Below are 22,176 nucleotides of genomic sequence, written 5' to 3' on the forward strand. Positions count from 1 at the left end.
TTATTTAATTGGCATTTAAGAACTGATCGAGTCCAAACCTTTTGTGGTACTACAATGTCAATGTGGGCAAAACATTTCATTTGTAAACTGCATCCACATGTCTCCAATGTTCACGCTCGTTTGTACTCCATAAATAGAACTTTATTTAAGTTAGTTCAAAAATCTGGCGTATAACTGTAATATATTCTTTTCACATATGTCGCGAAAACTGAATCTTGTAAATCAAAAGATATCAGATAACTGAATGCCAATATTCGGACAGGTTGACAGTTAAGTCTTGAAAGGAAATAGATGGGGATCTTAGTAGTTAACTTGCTACGGAGTGGAGTACTTTAATCAACTCAGCACAGATGGTCAATCAAGAAAACTACTGTAAGGTAAGATCGGAATTAAACGCAGCACACCACTCATCCAATAAACATAGGTCCCATTTTGACATAGAGAGTAACCGTCCACTACGTTCAGAACGTGGTCCATTTCACAAACCAGAGTCATAAGCCTAGCCGATGCCATCGACAAACCAGACTACTAGAGTAATCAGGCTAAACGGTGCCCGTTGACAAACCAGAGACACAAGGCTACGCATAATTTTACCCATGAAACTTGCAGTATGACACTAGTACTACTACAGCATCTAATAAAACAACCAGTCCAATCTCTAAGAGCGGTGAGATTTTTCTCTAACCGGATGGCTTGTAACTTTTCCTAGCGAAGTGGTCCTTTTTCATTTCCTCAACTGCCTCCCTGCAAAAGTGAACATGTTCAATTCCTGGTTTAAACTAGTCATTTAACGTGTGTGAACAAACATGAACAGAAGCATTGTCTGTCTTCTGTTTTATTTGGGTAAATGAAATTCAAAGGTCAAAAATCATAAACATGAGCACTTTCCAGTTAAGAAATCATCGAAGAGATTCTAAAAACACAATGCAGCATAATTTAAGGTATGTTACCTCAATGCTTTATCCATCTCAGCATTTCCAGGATCCAGCTTCAGTCCAACCATGAACGCATCACATGCTTATTTGTACTCCTACCAATGGAAGAAGGTACGCATATTACAAACGGGAGGTGACATATAAAAGGAGTGCAATGTGAAAGTGCAGTTTTATGTAGTTTTATTTTACCTTGAGAAACATGAGAGCAGCTCCTTTCCTGTAGTAACCTTTCAACTATTCAGGCCGTAACTTTATGCAAATATTAGCATCATCCAAAGCACTGTTTGCTTCAGTCATTTGTAGACGGCAATAGCTCCGATTTGAATACAGCGTTGCATCAGTAGGGTCCAGCTCCATTGCCTGCATCACAACAGAGCATCCAAGTGAGAGACAGTACTACCAAACTTTTTTTTATTGCAAGCATGTAAAACTGCATATATCTATTGTAATGGTTTGCCGATGTATGCATGGCAACAGCCTAATTTACTCGGCTAGCAACACAACACTTGTTCCATGGCTAACCAGCAATAATATACAGGTCTACTGACGCTTCATGGTAGTTATAAACTGAAACCTGAGATTTAGTAGAAAGTTGTACTAAATCAACTACAAGTAATATGAGTCGGAGGGAGTACATCATTCCTCACAACACTACTAACCTCAGTGTAGAACATTGACGCGCCACGGTAGTCATTTCTCTTAACAGCATTCTGACCACATAATTTCAGCTGGACTTTAGTATTTTTATCATCTTGCTCGTCCTAAATCATGGGGACAAAATTAAGCCAAGCAAAATATAGGCGCAAAATGTGCAAAATTTACACAAGAAATATGTTCCATGTCAACAAGGTTAAAGTAGTCAGATGAGACAACTTCATACAGCAATAGAAGGGTCTGCGGAACAACTAAGCCAGACACTTTTTTTGTAACCTAACCAAGTCATACAAAGTCGAGGTAAATAAATACTATCAAGTTTCTCTTGTTCAAAATTAAAGCACCATATATGAAAATGACTGGTGTATTAAAAAAAATCAACCAATAGGCGCTGACAGCACTGTGAAAGCAATATTTATTCGGACCTAAACTAAGGAGTACCATGCCAGTGATGCCAGAGACCACAAGTAATTAAGCAAATAGTAGGTATAGTGAACCAAATTCCAGGATTCAAAACTCGCATTAGTACAATTGATCAGCATCATAATATAATGCAGCTCTAGCTTAAAAAAACTAATATAAAGACAAATCAACCTCCAAGAGAGATGTACTATCTATGACGAGGTTGAGACTAACAGCAGCAAGCCACTAAAGTACCAACATATTTGGGTGCATGCCCAGAATATAATGAAAAAAAATAGAAACCAAGGTCACAAGATGAAAATTTGTAGAAAAATAACCTCCCTTGCTTGACTCCATTGGAATAAGATTGCACCCAAAATAGTCATTTTTAAATATTTTTCTTGTCACCAGGTGTACTCACTTGGTTCCATTGGGATACTGATTTTTTTTTTGTCCTTGGCATCCTTACAGAAAATTGTTCTTTCAATTTTCTTAAATCTTTGGAGTCAATGAAAGGAAAGGGTACACCTAAAAACCCAACATTATCTTCTTTCCTCTCAGTTGGACAATAAAGTATCCCCTGACACTCCTTTTCACTAGAGCTGTTTGCTTTGTATAATGACAATAAATGTAACATCAATTATGATTCATAGAACTGCTAGATGCTACTACCTCCTTTCCGGTTTAAAGGGCCTACGCGCATCTCTAGGTTGACGATTTAACTAATGTAGTAATGTAACATGAGTTTTGTATCACAAAAATTATATCATTGGAAACTTCAAATGTTCTATTTTCTAATGGTGTAGTTTTTGTGATATAGAAGTTATGTAAAATTAGTTAAATCATTGACCTAGGTATGTGCGCTGGCCCTTTAAACCGAAACGGAGGGGGTACCTTGCAATAGAGAGAAACAAAACGGTTGTAAAAAAATTCAAGATGGTCCCACTAAAAAATTTCATGGAGCTGATCACTTGGAGTTGCTAGAACATATAGTTAGTAGGGGTGTAGGCTTTGGGTTTTGAATATCTTGGTGAAATATAGAATGATTCAAGTACATAGAATTCAATTCATAGTCATACCCTGGGCTTAGAACTTTTAGCTTTGCCATGAGCAATAATTCCTTCAACAGTCCAGTTTGATATAGTTCGAATTTGAGAAGTTAAAGGAAATAGTAGTTCCACATCCTTTCTTCTTCCATAGCTTGCTGCGAGCTCTATTGGCCTGTGACCACACTGTCGAGGAATGAAAGGACAAAGTAAGAGTCCCATGATTTAATAACAGAAGACTGGAAGAGGTATTCATTCAATGCACAAAAATAATGTTGACCTAGTCAAGAATTTTGCTGGTATTCATTCAATGCACTAAATTATAAATAATGCAATAAGTATAATAGATAAAGTTATGCTGACATTACAATATTACATGATCCACCCATTTAAAACTTCATTTGAGTTACTGTTTCTACTTTCTGGAAGTGTCAGCTTCGCTCAACCCAAAATAAAGAATATATCTTTCCTACTTATAAAGTTTGGAGTTGGTGGTCGTCAATTCACTTTTTTCTTCTCTTGTCAACTCTGACAAGTAGATTGCACAAACTCTTCTTTCCTACTTATAAAGTTTGGAGTTGGTGGTCGTCAATTCACTTCTTTCTAACCCTTCTCTTGTCAACTCTGACAAATAAATTGCACAAACTCATGAGTTAAAACTTCAAGTCATAATCCTTCATATTATTGTCTTTCCTCTCCAATCCTCATGAGTTTGGGTTCATAGTTCAAATTCAGCAGAGCCTATCATCAGGCTTTATGTCTTTGGTTCATAGGCTGACTATCATGTTGTCTTCAGTTGTAAATTTTCTTTTCTTGTGATTCCGTAGCAAAGCACGGGCACAAAGCTAGTTCATTGAAAATACAAGTGAGATGTTCGTGTAAATTTTCTAGTTCCTCGTATTACTAATAGTAGCCTTAAGCACTACCAACCATAAAACAATTTCCTGAAGTAAAGCAGACCAAAATCAAGAGTAAGTTTCCATGGTACTGGACTACTGGTTTGAAAAGAAGTGATTCAATCACATGCTGACCAGATAGCAGAGGGGATTGTCTGCATTTGGAACAGAAATAGGAAGATGGGGTTCATGTTAGTTGCAAGACATGTATTCGGTCCCCCATATAAATTCAAATAAGAAAACTGCAGCACTATGAAATACAAGCTGGAATGAAGAATGCAAACAAAAATAAACTCACATGACTATGTGGAATATTGGGGTCTGCACCAGCCTTTAGCAAGTACTTAATGCAATCAGTTAAGCCATAAGTAGTTGCAACCACCAGGGGAGTGTCAGGATTAGTAGAATTTACATCTGCACCTGCCTATAGATATGGATCGTATAAATTAAAAAGTTGTGGACACTGCAGTTTTCATGCAAATAAATTAATGGCATGAAGAGAAATATATATAATTCCCATACGGAATTACTCTCAATAAAAATACATGAACTGATAATGAGCACTGAACTGACCTTAACAAGCAGCTTCACACACTTCAGTGAAATAGATTCAGGTAGTCCTTGCGAAGAAGCATGAAGAGCTGCAACCAACGGTGTACCTAAAATTTCTGAACCTTGTTCGGCTACAAGAAAAATCATCTTTAGTGGAATTATACAAAACTTGTCAGATATTAAATTCTAGGAAAAACATAGAGGACAATTATAACACAGACACAGAACATGCTTCCATCCTGATGAATCTCCTTGCTTTTGTTAGGAAATAAGATTACAAAACTATTAATAGGCTCATGACAATTCGTAGTGCCAAGCCTAAGGTGCAAAGAGTCAAAGACAGCTCCCCCCCCCAAAATAAAATAAAAAAATCCACCATGTGTAGCATAATACTAGACATAATAACAGTTTGCTTCATTGAGTGAGAAACCAAATAAGAAACTGCATGTGGCAAATCAAGAAATTATCCCATCTCTGCATAAAGGTAAGCAGTTCCTAAAGCTGTAAAATCATTTGGCATCTGTGTGTATCTACTATGACATCTGCATGGTGCCCCAACAAAACTGAAGATCACAAAGAAAGGGGATAAAGCATTTGATAATATGAAAACATGGATTTTAAGTATTACATCTGCATGGTGCTCCAACAAAACTCTCATGACACCAATCTTTCCCATACACAGCAGCAATATGTAGTGGTGTCCCATTAAAAAATGATATATCAACACTAGCTCCTCTAGATAGCAACAGTCTTGCCGTTTCGTCATGCCCTAAACAAAATGCACAGAAAACACAATATAACGTTGCCGTGGAAAAATAAGCATTTCTCATACAGCAACGGAATGGATTCTTAAATATTATTGATAAGTACCAGTTTCATGCCTTAGCCAGAGGCCAACAAAAGACCGTATATGGTAATTCACGTAGAAGTGTCACCATTTCCTAGATCATATCAAGCTCCAAATATGTGACTAGGTTCCTCAACTTGTCACAAAAGTGGAATATAAAATAAATGAAGTGGCAATGTTAATTACCAGAACTAGACTGAACTGAGCAGCATGGCAGCCATGGTTAAAAAGATACATAGTAAGCATACACTTAACAGGTTTGGACATCACTAATACCAGCGAGAACTGGTCAAAAACTGTCAAAGCAATCTTTTTCCCCCTCTTATGAACTTGCAGGAACATCCAAACTTAACTTTGGTGGGTGTACAAGAATTCAACCTCTAAATGAAACAAGAATAGGACCCACAGATAGCCAAATGACATAAATGAAGGGTTAGAAACTACCCAGAAAACAACAAAACATTCACCATTCTTCTTTACACCGCAAAAGACTAATAACGTAAACCTAACGATAAAAGACTAAGTATGAGCAGATAGGATACCAAATTTTGCAGCACAGTGAAGAGCAACACAGCCTACATCGTCTTTCTTATTTGGATCAGCCCCATGGTCGAGAAGATACCTCACAACAGCCATTTGTCCATCTAGTGAAGCAGCAGCCAAAGCAGTTACACCTACCAATGACATCAAAAGAAAGATGCAATCACCAACATGTCTCAGAAATAAAGGATAAATTTACATGAAAGCTCTACAACGTACTCCTATCTCATCTATATGGTCTACAGCATCAGATACTAAGATAAAACGTCTATTATGAATATCCAAGTACTGACTATACTACTGAGAAAGCAACAAGCCAGGGTCTTGCAAACAGATGCAAAAAATTGGATGATAGCCTGTTGTAAAAGAATTTAGAAAAATGGAAGAAATATGGCCTCGAATCTCTGCTTCACAGATGCATCATGGATGATAGGATGATGACCCGATAGTATATGAAATCAATGCAATTTTTCGATGTACATAGATGGAGAGATTAAGCTGGTGGGGATTGCAAAATTGAGCTAATCAAAACAGACATTGAGTAAATCTTAAAGCAGAAAAGGTCCAGCCATACCAATTTCGCTTCCAACATCGATGTCGAAGCCTAGCTCCTCCACCATGCACCTGCACACATCCACTCTTCCCAGGCGAGCGGCGACCTGAAGAGGCCCCAGGCCTTGGATGCACACATCGGCAAGCCATGCCCTCTCCTCGGCGTCCTTGCCGCTCGCCAACTCTTCGGCAAAACCACCAAAAGCCCACATGTAAGACACAAGCATCGCACTACATTACATAGCGAAACAAGCACAGGCATGCGCGGACACCATTACGGCCAAAACCCTAGCAAACCGAGGCCAAGTTGGAGGGATGGGGCACCGCGCAGCTGTGCCCGGCGAAAACCTTGAGAGATGGATACGATGGGGAACTTGCTCACCCCTGAGGGCTTGTTCGTTTGCATGATTCCCCCCTTGGACTGAGGGGGATTGGGAGGGATTAGAGGGAAGATGAACTACAATCCCTACCAATCCCTCTGGTTTTGTGGGGATGGGCCTGAGGCGGTGGAGGTCACCCTCGGTGGCCGCGTCGAAGAAGGCCGACTGCGGCGAGTCAATGCTGGGTAGGTCGCCGTACGGAAGCGCGCGTCGAAGAGCCTTTTCGATGCCGAGGTTCATTTCAAATCTAGGGTTGCTCATGGTCGACGGTCGCCGGCGAGGCGGCGATGCTCTGCGGAGCCTAGGGTCTTCACCTCAAAGTCTGTACACTCCGCTGTTGTTGGTCTGTAGGGGACTTGGGGTTTCACGGAAGAGAGTGGAAGCGGAAGAAACGCCGCTGAATGTTTAGCGCGGTGGCTGTACAGCGGCACGGGGCTGTTTAGCGCGGTGGGTGTACGGCGGTACGGGGCTGTTTGGTTTGCTTCCAAAACATACCAATCTATTTTTGGTCATTGATCAAAATTTGATGTTTGTTTAGATGGTGACCAACATCCAATGTCTCATAGCTAACTTTAGTTTAACTTTTTGGTCAAAACTGGCCAACTCATGGGCTAGTGCTGTTTGGTTTGATCCCAAAATTGCCCTACCAAAAATTTGGATTGCCAAATAATTGGTGATGGTTTTGCTAACCAATGAGTTAGCCAAGTTTGGCCAAAAAATTGAACTAAAGTTGGCTATGAGACATTGACTAGCCAAATATGTGGTCACCGTCCAAACAAACACCAAATTTTGGTCAATGACCAAAAAATTGGCTTGGCATGTTTTGATAGCAAACCAAACACACCCACAAAACCATCATCAATTATTTGGCTAGCCAATTTTTGGTAGGGCAACTTTGGGCTCAAACCAAACAACCCCTAAGCCCGTCATTGCCCTGCCAAAATTTGGTTGCCAAAATATTGGCGAACCTTTTGCTTGTCCATGATTTGGTCAACTTTGTCCAAAAAAATGAACTAGAGTTGTCAAAGTAGCATTGGCAAGCCAAAAAATTGGCGATCATCCAAACAACACCAAATTTTGGTCAATGACCAAAAAATTGGATTGGTACATATTGACCCCAAACCAAACATATCATACGGCTCCCACTATCTACCACCACCTTCCTAGCCACATGTTTGTTCCTTCCCCTCTCACTCTTTTTTATTAACCATTATTCTTTCTTATTAATCATTGTTTTCTAAAAAGAAGTGGACACGTGTGTGGACAACACGGTGGGTGTAGATAGGTGGAGGGGGGGTACCGGGAGGTTTGGCCTGAATGTTGTTGTTTTGATCGTGGTTTGCAGTCAGAGAAGGTGACTAGAGCTAAACGATAGCGTAATGTGTTACTCCTTTGAACCCACACAATAACTTCGTACCTGCATCCGAGGGAGAAATGAATAGTTTGGTGTCCGATTCAATTATCTCCTACTTTCTTTTTTTTGCAAAGAATAATGCGCACGCATTTTGAGGTTTCACTAGTTGTTGGTCAAAGTTCAACCTCAAAATGTGTGCGCGTCATTCCGTGTGAAAATGAGAAACTAGTTGTAGGAGCTAATTGCATGGGACAACAAACTATTTGTCCTGAACGTGCAAATTATCCTAGATGTGCAATTAGTCTCATAACTTGTTACATGTGGTACCATGCAAATATTCTGAATGTGCAATTGGTCTCATAACTTGCAACATGTAGTACCGCGGTCCTAAATTTATTAAGAACAAGACAAATGTTATGAGACAACAAATGATACTAATTGGCGCTAATTTATAGCGCTTTCAGATTTTGCATAACGTATCCACGTTTTGTGAATTATACATACGAGAAGGGAACTTTTTCGAGAGACGGACTAATCTACAATATCTATAAAATTGACTCTTTGACAAAATGAGCAAAAAGATTATTTGATGTTTGCAAACTTAACATGAAAAGTGTCGACATCATCAAGTTGTTCCCCACTAAACTTAACATGGAGAGTTTCTATATCATCATATAAAGTTGATCCCCACTAAACTTAAATGCACGTCAGCATATAAAGTTGATCCCCACTAAACTTAACATGCAAAGTGTCAACTTATCATATAACATTGATTCCCAATAAAACTCATTTAACGTTTGTAAACTCAACATGCAAAATGTCCACATCATCAAGTTGATTCCTCCTATTTAGAATGCAGAGTGTTCACATCATCAAGTTGATCCCTGCCAGGATTCATTTAATGCTTGCAAGCTCAACAAGTGCCCACGTCATCATCAACTCAACGAGCTCTTAGCATCTACACAGCCGAAGGAAAAAAAAATCCATCATCCTATTTCTCCATGTCACGAAACATAATTGTTTTTTATGTCAAGGCACTCATCATAAATCTTTACCTCCAGTACGTCACACGGTTCACCAAATCATGCTCTCTTTATTTTCATTATTTCACGAAGAGGATCTCATAAGAAATGTATACTCCCTTCGTCCAACAAAGGATATCTTAACTTTTACTAAATTTGAATGCATCTATACACTAAATCATGTCTAGATACATTCAAATTTTGACAAACTTGAGACATCTTTTGTTGGACGGAGAGAGTATACATAATTCAAAAGCCGAGAGATACTAAACCGCCACTGATGTGTCTAACTCTCATAAGCATGGCTTGCTATGTTCACACCCCAACCAACTATTGCGTTGTCATTCTTTTGGTAACACTGATTACATGAAAAATGGGGAGCCACGTCTCCAATTAAGTTATCTTATGAAAGAGAGGGCCCTTGCCGCCCTCCGCGCCCGACGAACATGCGTTGGCTCGCCCCGCTGCTCGTGGGTGATGCCAAATCGCAGGTCAAAACAAATGAAACAGGTGCATGAGGTCGTAGGTGACGCCAAGTCGCCAACTCGCATCGGTGGGCTTGGGGCGGTGCCGTCGTGGTCGATTTTAGCCACGATTCAGAGGGGAATGGGGATCGGGAAGTTTCACGGCGACACGGGAAGGGCTCGGCCGGCGCATCCAGTTCGGGAGAGGCGGGTTGGACCGGAAGCTCCGTGAACCCGAGCGGTTGGGTTCCCGCGTAGGCTTTTCACACTTCGGGGAATGTGTCTTTGGTCCCTGACGCCGCCCGCGCACGCGCCCATCACACCACAGTTTCTCCATGTGCTGGCTCCCGCCAAGCAGCCCATCCGCAACGTGTGCTCCGCTAAGCTCTTCTCGCAGGTATTTTCGATTATTTAAAAATGTCGCGTACAACTTGGATTAATATATTCACTTTTTACAATACTGGCTGTTTAAAACAGATGTGATGGAACTAAACCATCTAACTCAATAAAGTACATATGAAAACAACAGAAAAATCAAGGGCAGTAGTATATTCTGAATTACTGACAAATGAAAAATAAAGTATCTTAGTTGAACCATACACATATGTGATTTACAGAAACTGAATCTTGTAAACCAACATATCAGATAACTGAAATGCCAGTATCGGATAGATTTTTAGTCTTGGAAGATGATAGATGGAGATCTTGGTAGTTAACTTTTCTTCAGTGAACTCAGCACAGATGGTCAATCAAGAAAAGTAAGGGTGAAATCGGAATATAAACACAGCACACCTTACTCATCCAGTAAACGCTGTCCCATTTTGACATAGAAAGTAGCCGTCCAATACGTCCTAAACGTTGTCCATTTCACAAACCAGAGTCCTAAGGCTAGACGATGCCATTGGCAAACAAGATTCACAAGGCTACGCATCGAGAATTTTACCCCTGAAACTTCCAGCATGGCACTACTACTACGGCACCCAAAACAACCAGTCCAATCTCAAGAGCCGTTACATTTTTATCTAACCAGATGGCTTGAAACTACTGCTAGCCGAGTGGTCCTTTTTCATTGCCTCAAGTCCCTCCCTGCAAAAGTGAACAGCATGTTCAATGCCTAGTTTAAACTAGTCTGTTAATGTGTGTGAATAAGCATGAACGGAAGTACTGTCTGTCTTCCAGTTTTTATTTGGGTAAAAGAAATTCACGGGTTACAAATCATAAACATGAACATCCTCCAGTTAAGAAATCATCGGTAATCTCCTAAAAACATAATTTGGCATTAATTTAAGGTATGTTACCGTAATGCTTTCTCCATCTCAGCATTTCCAGGATCCAGCTTCAGTCCAACCATGAATGCATCACATGCTTCTTTGTAATTCTATCAATGGAAGAAGGTACGCAGATTATATAAGGGGGGTGACATATAAAAGAAGTGCAATGTGAAACTGCAGTTTTATGTATTTTTATTTGACCTTGAGAAACATGAGAGCAGCTCCTTTCCTGTAGTAGCCTTTCAACCATTCAGGCCGCAATTTTATGCAAATATTAGCATCAAGCAAAGCCCTATTTCCTTCAGTCATTTGCAGATGGCAAAAGCTCCTATTTGAATACAGTGTTGCATCATTAGGGTCCAGCTCCATTGCCTGCATCACAACAGAGCATCCAAAATAGTGAATATACAGTACAACCAAACAATTTTTTATCGCAAGCAAGTAAAACTGCATACATCTATTTGTAATGGTTTGACAATGTATGTGTGACAACAGCCTAATTTACTCAGTAAGCAAATAACACTTGTTCCACATCTACCAAGTCAAGTGATGCTTCATGATAATTATAAACTGAAACCTGAGACAGGGTTTCTCAGGCTAATCTGGGCCTCTTCCTAGAGGGTTGTGAAACTGGTTTGAATTTTTAACTGTTACCATCAATTAATGGCTGGCTGTTCAAGGTTTGCAAACAACAAGAATAGACATACATGTCGAACTTTACTGGAGAAACCCTATAGCAGTACACTGGATCTGACTAGATGTATTGCATTATTCAAGAAATCGGCCGATTCAGCGATTAATCGCTGATCGGCAGGCCACCGTGCAGATTAACAGTTATCGCCGGAGTTAATCGCCCAAGCCGATTAATCGGTCTGACAACTGATTAATCGGGATTAATCTGCCGGCCAGCCCTGCTCGAAGCCTTGAAGAGCTTCACTGATGCCTTTTCTTCCTCCGAAGCTGCTGCTGCTCCCCTCCGTTTTCACTGATACCTTTGCTTCTCTTTATTTGTTTTAGATGGTTGCACCTTCCCAAGGTTCTGATGCGGCAAGTAGCCCAATATATAATTATATATACTATATAGTATAATGGTCGACCGATTAATCGGTCCGATAACCGATTAATCGGTCCGATAACCGATTAATCGCTAATCCCTACCCGACCGAGCAGTTACCGATTTCTTGAACAATGATGTATTGTACAGAGTTGTTCAGCTTATGACCAAATACTTGGTCCTTTTCATGAAATCTGAGTTTTGATCAAACACCCAGTCTTAATTCGCCCTTTGCTCAGAAAGGACCAAGTATCTGGAACTGGGAATGCCCAGAAAGGACACTTTGATAAAATAAAATGACCCATTTATATCATATCAGTTATTCCACTGCTCGGGCCACAGGAAAAGACCAAATGCCTTCTTCCTGTACTCCGACACACGATGACGCCACCACCCAACCCCAGATGTAGGTTTCGACCAGCAGCAAGTACATCTCTGAGTGGATGTTCTTGATAGCAATCTGCAAACCTAGGCCACCTGGACATGAACCTGCAGCAAGGCTCTCAGGTACGATGCGGTCGGAGATGGCGAGCAACGGAGCAAGGCAAGACTCTAAGTGGATGTTCTGTCTACAGTTTTAGTGCGTGGAAATACGGTACAACACAAGCAAGCACTCGACTTCTGAACCGCAGAAGAAAAAGGTTTCACTTCAACATGCCATGCGTATGAATCTTGCAAAGAGCTTGCAACCAAACAAACAAATTGAGTTACTTTTGCTCCACAAATAAGAAATCGCTATTGTTATTTTTATTTATTTATTTTAAGGGAAACTGTAGGAGAGGCTCCAGCTATTGTTATTTCGGTAACAGCAGTTACAGAAAGAAGAATCAAAAGATAAAGGATAGATTAAAGAACCATGCTACTACACAGAATATGCATCATTGATAGGATTGAATATGCCTCAGCATCAGCACAACAGTTCCTCACATCACCACCAGCGCGGATCAAGCATTCGGGTAGCATCACTAATACATCATTCCTCACATCACTACTAACCTCAGTGTAGAACTTTGACGCGTCACGATAGTCCTTTCTCTTAACAGCTTTCTCACCACATAATTTCAGCTGGACTTTCGCATTTTTTTCATCTTGCATATCCTAAATCATGGAGACAAATTAAGCCAAGCGAAATATAGACACAAAATGGGCAATATTTACATAAGAAATATGTTTCCATGTCAGGAAGGTTACAGTCGTTAGATGAGACAACTTCATATAACAATAAAAGGATCTACGAACAATTAAGCCTAACAAAAAAAATTGTAACTTAAACAAGTCATACAAAATTGAGATAGATAAATACTATCAGGTTTCCCTTGTTCAAAAATAATACTATATGAGAATGACTTTGGACTAGTACCTACAAAATCAGCCTATAGACGCTGCGAAAGCAATATTTATCCGGGCCAAAACTAGGAATACCGTGCCACAGCCCGTAAGCAATGTAGTAGGTACGGTGTAGCAAACGCCAGGATTCAAAACTTGCATCGCATCATAATATAATGCAGTTCTAGCATAAAAAACTACAAATATAAATACCTTCTGTTGATAAAATCAACATCCTAGAGCGGTGTACTATCTACGGCAAGGTTGAGACTAACAACTGTAAGTCACTCAGGTACCAACATTTTTTGGGTGCATACCAAGAATATAATGAACAAATAGAAACCAAAGTCTCAAGATGGAAATCTGAAGCAAAACCACCTACCTTAATTGACTTCATTGGCAGCAGATTGTACCCTAAATAGACATCTTTTAAAATATTTTTACTTGCACCACCAGGTCTACTCACTAGGTTCCATTTGGATGTTTTGATACAACAACTAAGCCTTTCGGTGTTTTGATTTTTTTTTTGTCTTTGGCATCCTTACAAAAAGAAACTATTCTTTCAGTCTTCTTAAATCTGTGGAGTCCATGAAAGGAAAGGATACACCTGAAACCCAACATTGTCTTCTTTCCTCTCACTTGGACAATAAAGTATCCCCTGACAATCCTTTTCACTAAAGCTATTTGCTTTTTACAATGACAGTAAATATCACATTCTAGAACTGTGTTTCTGAACTAATCTTTGATTTGTGATCTCAATGATAATCTATATAAAGCAAAACAATGTGAGCATCCCACTGGTTTAGATACTATCTTGCAATAGAGCAAAAAACGGTTGTCAAGAAAATAAGAAATTCAAGCTGGTCCCACTCAAAACTTTCATGGAGCTGATCACTTTGTGTTGCTAGAACATATGGTTAGTTACGGACGTGGACTTGGGCTTTGAGTATCTTGGTGAAATGAAGAATGGTTCAAGTACATAGAATCCAATTCATAGACATACTCTGGGCGTACAACGTTTTGCTTTGGCATGAGCAATAATTCCGTCAACATTCCATTTTGGGATAGTTCGAATAGGAGAAGTTGAAGGAAATAGTAATTCCACATCCTTTCGTCTTCCACAGCTTGCTGCGAGTTGTATTGGCATGGAACCACACTGTCAAGTAACAAAAGGGCGAAATAAGAGTCACAGGATTTAATAACAGAAGAGGTTGTAGCTAGAAGAAGAAAAAACTAATGTTGACCTAGTCAAGAATTTGGCAGTATTCATTCAATACAAAAAATTATAAAAAAACAAGTATAAATAGGTGTCAGCTTTACTTGGCCCGAAATCAAGAACATATTCAACGAAAATTCCAGTGAATTGAGATGTTCATGTAAACTTTCTAGTTCCATATACTTGTAATAGTAGCCTTAGTCACTACCAACCAAAAATCTCAAGAGTAAGTGCCCATGGTACTGGTCTGAAAAACTGATTCATTCACATGCTGATCGGATGGCAGAACGAGAGGTGTGCATTTAGAATAGAAATAGGAAGTTCGTGTTCATTTAGTTGGAAGACATGCACCTGGCCCCCTATATAAATTCAATTAAGAAACTGTAATCACTATAAAATAGGAGCAGGTATGAAGAGTGCAAGCAAACGAAACTCACATTACTGTTTGGAATATTGGGGTCTGCACCAGCCTTTAACAAGTATTTAATGCAATCAGTTAAGCCATGGGTAGTTGCCACCACCAAGGGGGTGTCGGGATTAGTAGAATTTACATCCGCACCTGCCTGTAGACATGGATCCTATAAAATTAAAAGTTGTGGACACTGCAGTGTCGGTGCAAATAGATTAATCACACGCCAGCTTACTCTTTGATAAAAAATACATGGGAGAGACAGTGAGCAGTGAACAGACCTCGATAAGCAGCTTGACACACTTCAATGCAATAGATTCAGGTAGTCCTTCGGAAGTAGCATGCAGAGTTGCAACCAGCGGTGTACCTAAAACTTCTGAAACCTTGTTCGGCTACAAGAAAAAAAATCATCTTTAGTGGAATTATACAAAATAGGCCAGATGTTAATTTCTGGAAAAAAGAACGGATGAAAATTATAATATGCAGACACAGAACATGTTCCCATCTTGACAAATCTCCTTAGGATTACAAAACTATTATAGGCTCGTAAAAATTTTCAATGCCAAGCCTAAGGTGCAGAGACAGTTTTTTTCCCATTCAACCATTTATAGCATCGTTATTAGACAAAATAAAACTTTGCTGTATTTAGTGAGAAACCAAATAAAAAGTTGCAGACGACAAATCTAGAATTTATCACGTCTCTGCATAAAGGGAAGGGATTCCTATAGTTGTAAGATCATTTGGCATCTTTGTGTATCTGCTATGACATATTGACATCTGCATGGTGCTCTAACAAAACCGTGAAGATCACACAGAAAGGAAAAGAATTTGATCATGCAAGAACATGGAGTTAAATTATTACATCTGCTTGGTGCTCCAACAAAACTTTCATGACAGCAGTCTTCCCATAGGCAGCAGCAATATGTAGTGGTGTCCCATGAAAATAAGCTATATCAACACTAGCTCCTCTCGATAGCAACAATCTTGCTGTTTCGTCATGCCCTGGATAAAATGAACAAAAAATAACACAATATAATGTTACCATGGAAAAAGAAGCATTTCTCAGACTGCAAGAGAACAGATTCTTATAGATTATTGATGGCTACCATTTTCATGCCTTGGCCTGGCCAAAGCATGCATCCATTGTGATAATTTTTATTTTTTTGAAAAAGAGAGGCTCTCCCTCTCCGATTTCTATTAAAGAAACCAAGGTTCTACAGGTTCAGGTTACCGAACAAAGGACAAAGAGAAAGCAGAACATAATCATCCTAGACAAACTGCAACAGGCCAAGCCATTGGAACACACAGGAGCACCCTAATAATTATTGTGATAATTATTTGGTCAAACTATTTAGGACAGACAGCGAAGTTATACATAACTGAAAAAACACGAAGAAAATTTTGTTGTCATTTTGTACAACAAGAGAACATATATGATAATTCATGTAGAAGTGACACCATTTCCTAGATGATCTCAAGCTCCAAACATATGTGACTGGGTTCCTCAACTTGTCACAAAAGTGGAATATACGAATATATGAAGTAGCAATGTTAACTACCAGAACTAGACTGAACAGCAGTCTTTCATGCCTCAGCCATGGTTAAAAAGATGTATATAGTAAGATACACTTAACAGGTTTGGACATCACTAAGACCAGCGAGAAATGTAAAAAACTGTCAACGCAATTTTTCTCTCTCTCTTGTCAACTTGCAGGAACATCTAAACTACACTTTGGTGGATGTGCAAGAATTTAACCTCTAAATGGAACAAAAATAGGAGCCACAAATAGCCAAAAGGCATAAATGAAGAGTTAGAAATTGCCCAGTAAACAACGAAACATTCACCGTTCTTCTTTACACCGCAACAAACTAATAAACGTAAAACCTAACAATAAAAGACTAAGTATGGGCAGAGAGGATACCAAATTTTGCAGCACAGTGAAGAGCAACAGAGCCTGCATCGTCTTTCTTATTTGGATCAGCCCCATGGTCGAGGAGAAACCTCACAACAGCCATTTCTCCATTGAGTGCAGCAGCAGCCAAAGCGGTTACACCTATCAATGACATCAAAAGAAAGATGCAATCACTGACATGTCTCTGAAATAAAAGATGAATTTACATGAAAGCTCTACATAATTACTCCTATCTCATCTAGTCTACAGCATCAGATACTAAGATAGTAAGATATAAACATCTATTATGAATACGTAAGTACTGACTGGTGAGAAAGCCACAAGCGAGAGTCGACAAACAGATGCAAAAATGGGATGATACTACCTCCGTTCCTAAATACAAGAAGTCCCTAGCTTTGTCCCAAGTCAAACTTCTTCAAGTTTATAAAAAAATCTACCAACATCTACAACTCCAAATTTTATTAAATCTTTCATTATATCTATTTCCATAGTATATTCATTTGATCTTGTATATCTTAGTAGATTTTTCTATAAACTTGGTCAAACTTGTAAGTTTGACTTAGGACAAAACTAGGACTTCTTATATTTAGGAATGGTGGGAGTAGCACGTTGTAAATGAATTTAGAAAATGGAAGATATATGGCCTCGGATCTCTGGTTCACAGAAGCATCATGGTTGATAGCATGATGACCGATCGCATATGAAATCAATGCGATTTATTTTCATAAGTACATAGATGGAGAGATTATGCTGATGGCGATTGCAAAATTGAGCTAATCAAAACAGAAATTGAGTCAATCTTAATGCAGAAAAGGCCCGAACCAGACATACCAATTTTACTTCCAGCATTGATGTCGAAGCCCAGCTCTTCGACCATGCACCTGCACACATCCACTCTACCCAGACGTGCGGCGGCCTGAAGCGGCCCGACGCCTTGGATCGACACATCGGCAAGCCATGCCCTCTCCTCGGCGTCCTTGCCGCTCGCCAACTCTTCGGCACAACCACCAAAAGTCCACATGTAAGACAGAAGTATCGCACTACATTACATAGCGAAACAAGCTCACGCATGCGCGGACACCATTACCAAAACCCTAGCAAAGCGAGGCCAGGTTGGAGGGATGTGGCCGCGCAGCGGTGCACGGTGAAAACCTTGAGAGATGGATACGATGGGAAAACTTGCTCACCCCTGAGGCGGCGGAGGTTACCCTCGGTGGCCGCGTCGAAGAAGGCCGACTGCGGCGAGTCATTGCTGGGAAGCCCGCCGTACGGAAGCGCGCGTCGAAGAGCCTTTTCCATGCCGAGATTCATCTCAAACCTAGGGTTGCTCATGGTCGCCGGACGCCGTCGAGGCGGCGATGCTCAACGGTTAATCCTAGGGCCTCCACTAAGAACTCGAGTACTCCGCTGTTGTTGGTCTGTTGGGGTTTGGGGGGACTCGGGGTTTTGGGTTTTACGGAAGGGTGCGGTCGTGCGGAAGCGGAAGAAACGCCGCTGAAGTTGAACGTTGTTGTTTCGATCGTGTTTTTTTTAAGGGGTTGTTTCTGTCGTGCAACTAACGGCGGCTGTCCGGTTCCGAGGTTGCACAACAAGATCGTAGTCGAACACACACAATCACAAAGTACAGTAAAATAGATGAACATCAGGAAGTAGAAAGAAACATGAGCTCTTTATTAATTCTGATCTCAAGTGTACGTACAAGGGGTAGCCTCCTCTCCTTTATATAGGCCCAATGGATAAAAGTTCACAACAAACTATTAGGTGGAGAAACGAGTCAAAGGGGGGTTGGTGGGGGGCGCACGACTCGGTGGCCACCCCACCCCGTCGTTGGTTCCTCAACACTCCCCTTGGGCGATTATCCGTACGTCATATGCCTCAAAAACTTCGAAAAAACCCAACGGGAAAAACACATGGAGAAAGAGAGCATAGCATACGTTGCTATGTTGCACAGATTGCCTCGTTAAAAACCTCATGCGAGAAATACAAGAAAACTCGCTGAGAAAAAAAGAGTACAACCTACTCAATTTCCAAGATGAGTACTTGATCGCCATGATTAAGATTTAACGATGAGTATGTGAAGTATCTCCTCCTGAACCTTGCATCTCACTAAGTCTCAACATACCGATTCCACGCACACGCCTTTCAAAAGTGGATGCCGGTAATTACTTGGTGAACAAATCAGCAAGATTTTCACACGACTTAGTATGCAAGACATTTACCTCGTTCATCTTTTGCAACTCATGTGCATAGAAAAATTTAGAATTTATATGCTTGGTGAGGTTACTCTTCACATAACCCGTTTGTACTTGTGCAACACAAGCTGCATTATCTTCATAGATAATGGTGGGGGTCTGAACGGTGTTCAGCCCACAGGTCTGCTGAATGTGGCGAACCATCCGTCGAAGTCATACACACTCACATGATGCTTCATATAGTGCTATGATTTTCGAGTGGTTCGTCGAAGTCGATACAAGATTTTGCTTTGACGATTTCCATGAAACACCAGTTCCACCACACAAAAAAACATATCCAGTCTGAGACTTGGATGTATGCGGGTCCGACAAATACCCTGCATCGGCATAGTCTATCAAAGATAGCTCTTAATTCCTTCTATAAAATAGCCCAAGATCTTTGGTCCCTTGCAGGTACCGAAAGACATCCTTAACACCTTTCCAATGCCGTTTGGTAGGTTCAGAGCTGTACCTAGCCAGCAAATTGACGGCGAACGCAATGTCCGGCCATGTACAATTCGCGAGGTACATGAGTGCTCCAATAGCACTCACAGGTCAGGAAATTCTGAACCCAGAACTTCCTCGCCCTCTTCTTTCGGCCTAAAAGGGTCCTTGTCTTGCTGTAATGACCGCCCAATCATGGGAGTCTTTGAAGGATATGCCTTGTCAAATCCAAATCTTTCCAACACCTTTTGAGTGTAGGTAGACTGGTGCACTAGAATCCCATCATGGGAATGTTCCAGTTGCAAACCTAGACAGAATTTGGTTTTACCCAAATCCTTCATCTCAAATTCCGACTTCAAGTAGGAACTTGCTTCCTCAATATCCTCAGGTGTACCGATGATATTCAAATCATCTACGTACACTGAGATTATACAGAATCCATCTTGGGATCGCCGTATAAATACACATGGGCAATCTTCATTGCCATGTAGCCATTTTCATGTAGAAAATCGCTCAGACAATTATACCACATTCTACCCGACTGTTTAAATCCGTACAGTGACTTCCTGAGTTTAACACTGTATAGACCTCTGTTTGCTCTGTCTTGGTTCGGAACCGGGAGACCATTAGGTATCCTCATAGACATGTCCAAATCCAAGTTACCATACAGGTAAGCAGTAACAACATCCATCAATTTCATTTTTAAGTCCATATTGGCTGCCATTGAGATCAAATATCTAAAAGTAATTACATCCATGACCTGGGCGTTGAGTAAACCCCTGATCACCTAACCTTGCTTTGCACCGTACTACCTTGTTATTTTCATTTCTCTTGCGGACAAATAACCACTTATAGCCGACGGGGCGTACGTGGGGAGGGGTTCGACACACAGGTCCAAAAACCTCTCTTTTGTGCAGAGATAATAATTCGGTAGCTATTGCCTTCTGCCAATCTTTCCAATCCGGCCTCTTCTTACAATCAGCGAGCGAGTTAGGCTCGGGGTCAAGATCGATGATTGCGGCAATTTTCTTAGCAAAGTTTATGTCGACATTAGCAGTCGCTCGGTTTATTGATTCTCCCGTGTTAACATAATTTATGGCCATTTCGTCATGGGGCGCATCATGCGCATCCTCTGTCTCAACAGGATTTCCTATTCCTGGACTGAGGTCCTTTAGTTTTTACGCGCCTATGTGTGCGCTCACATCTCCGCTGGATGCTTCCACTGTTGGAAGGTTAAAGTCCGGAATTCCTTGCGCTGGAGATTCCGTACTTGTGCCAGGTCTCAATTGGCTCCCCTCGCTCTCTCGGAGCTTTTTAGTAACCGAGTGTGATAAATCTCCCTTGTCCTTTTTCGTCGGGCGTCCCCGAGTACTTGGGATTTGAGGAACCAGATTTCTCGTCCTTTTAGGCCTTTGGACTCGAGCGGGTAGGCCCACAGGATCCTTGGGTATCTCTACCCTTTCCGGTACATTGCGCGTAGGCACATATGATTTTGTCACACTTCTCAAGTCACTAAAGTGATCAAGCAGTTGATTCACTAAAGCATGCAAATCTATTATCTTTTGGACTTCTTTATGTATCTCACTTGTGCGCGGGTCATTTGCGTGGATCCCCGTGGCTTGCCACGTCAATTCTCAATTTTCTCATCAAGAGGTTGATTTCCTCCCCCTAAAGTCGGGAAGAGATCCTCGTCAAAAATGCAGTCAGCAAAGTGGGCCGTACGACAGTCTTCTGTCATGGGGTCCAGATACCTGATTATGGACACGGTCTCATAACCAACGTATATCCCCGACTTACGGAGCGGTCCCATTACTGATCGCTGAGGGGGTGGTATCGGTACATATACCTGGCAACCGAACCTACGAAGGTGGGAAATTTTCAGTGCCGACCCTTGCGCTAGTTGGACAAGTGAATGGATGTTGTAGGCCGTGGGTCTATAGTTGATGAGATTTGCGGCGTGCAACGCTGCATGCCCCCACCACGTGGTTGGTAAATTACAACCCCGAAGGAGTGGTCCGGCAATGAATTTAATCCTCTTAATCAATGCCTCTGCTAGTCCATTTTGCGTATGGACATGCGGTACAGAGTGCTCAACCTTAATGTCAAGTGCCATACAATAATCAACGCTTTTGAAGAAAATTCTCCAGTGTTGTCCATTCGAATAGACTTTATACGATGATCCGGGAAATTATTCCTCATTTGTATGATTTGCGACATCAACTTGGCAAAGGCATGGTTCCGTGTAGACAACAAGTTAACACGGGACCATTTAGACGAAGTGTCTATGAGCACCATGAAGTATCGAAACGGCCCCAAAAGGGGCTGAATCGGACCATATATATCCTCTTGGATGCGTTCCAAAAACGCAGGGATTTCATCCCTCACTTTCAATGGTGATGGTCGAATGATTAATTTCCCCGTCGCGCATGCCGAGCACACGAAATCATCATGATTCGGGAAATTTTTAACATTCACCCCATGCCCATTTGAGTTGTTAATTATATTTCTCATCATTCTAATACCCGGGTGGCCTAATCTATCATGCCATAAGCAAAATAGTTCAGAACTTCTAATATAGTCTTTAACGTAGTGTACACGGGCGGCGCTACAATCTTAGTGTAGTAAAGCCCCGTGTCGAATGAAGGGAATTTTTCAACAACATGCTTAC

At 40.9% G+C, this 22,176-nt stretch overlaps 1 pseudogene; it reads right to left on the reverse strand.

Moving 5' to 3' along the window:
- Positions 1-385: 385 nt before the first annotated feature.
- Positions 386-18,289, reverse strand: LOC100845458 (annotated as a pseudogene).
- Between the last annotated feature and the right edge of the window lie 3,887 nt (positions 18,290-22,176).

The sequence above is a fragment of the Brachypodium distachyon genome, chromosome 1, assembly GCF_000005505.3.
Source record: "Brachypodium distachyon strain Bd21 chromosome 1, Brachypodium_distachyon_v3.0, whole genome shotgun sequence".
Taxonomy (NCBI): domain Eukaryota; kingdom Viridiplantae; phylum Streptophyta; class Magnoliopsida; order Poales; family Poaceae; genus Brachypodium; species Brachypodium distachyon.